The sequence below is a fragment of the Limulus polyphemus genome, unplaced genomic scaffold, assembly GCF_000517525.1.
Source record: "Limulus polyphemus unplaced genomic scaffold, Limulus_polyphemus-2.1.2 Scaffold1365, whole genome shotgun sequence".
NCBI lineage: Eukaryota > Metazoa > Arthropoda > Merostomata > Xiphosura > Limulidae > Limulus > Limulus polyphemus.
This window is the reverse complement of record NW_013666975.1, coordinates 52,097-53,018: the sequence shown is the minus strand read 5'-3', so window position 1 is coordinate 53,018 and position 922 is coordinate 52,097. Positions and strand designations below refer to the sequence as shown.

Genomic DNA, 922 nt, shown 5'->3' with positions numbered 1-922 from the left:
ATCGTAAGTTAACTCACTTTTAACAAGTCAGATTATTACTCACAAACAAGGCCTTATCTCTAGGGTGTGTGCAAATAATAATAATTAGGCATGAGCGTTTCTGTGCAATTCCCATTTATTTGAGTCTCCACAGCTTGGAACTGAACTTGGGTAGGGCTCTTCTAACTGAACTAGTAAATCATTAGTTACTACTAGTAAAACAGCTTAAACTACTATAAAAAGTTAAGCTATTGTTATAGAATGAAAGGAGAGTAATACTGATGAATTCTGAAACCACAAGATAAAACTCAGTGGAAAGATTGCTTCACAAAATTCATACTTGATAGCCATATGCATACATTATTTTAGGGTTTCATCTGGCTTTTCATATTCCATCCTTCTCATCAGTTTTATCAATTGCTTTAACTATTAAAAGTAAATTTTTTTAATTTAATAGATATTTATTTCAATTAATTAACACTTTAGAGAGTTAATGTCATTTCAATATATGAATGAGTACATGATTCTTGTATATACTTCAGTAGAAACTATGATACAAAAATTCTGAACAAGCAACTTTACCTAATTATTATATAGTACTTATACGTCTTTGTCCTATAAGTGACCAGCTTTTAAATGCTGCATGGAAGCCAAAACATGGAGATAACAATAATGTTAAAAAGTATTTATGTAATTTAACTTATTTCTCAACTTAGTCATAATTATATTTTGCCTACTGAAACTTCATTTACATTCTATTGATGATTCTAGTAAAGAAAATCTTAAGATTAATATATAGACCTTGAACTTTGAGCTACAATGCAGAGAAACTGCTTTAAATTTCCATATTTTCTTTTAACCCTATGTGGACTGGTAAGCACCCTTAAGGTGCTGAAAGAACACCTACATTTCAAATTTCTAGCAAAAATAATAATTCTATATT

The 922-nt window shown here is 29.3% G+C and overlaps 1 protein-coding gene across 1 annotated transcript in view; it reads right to left on the bottom strand.

Annotated features, from left to right (window-relative positions):
- LOC106463275 (E3 ubiquitin-protein ligase Mdm2-like) overlaps positions 1-922 on the bottom strand; it is a 61,293-nt gene that overhangs the window by 11,716 nt on the left and 48,655 nt on the right. The window lies entirely within an intron of this gene.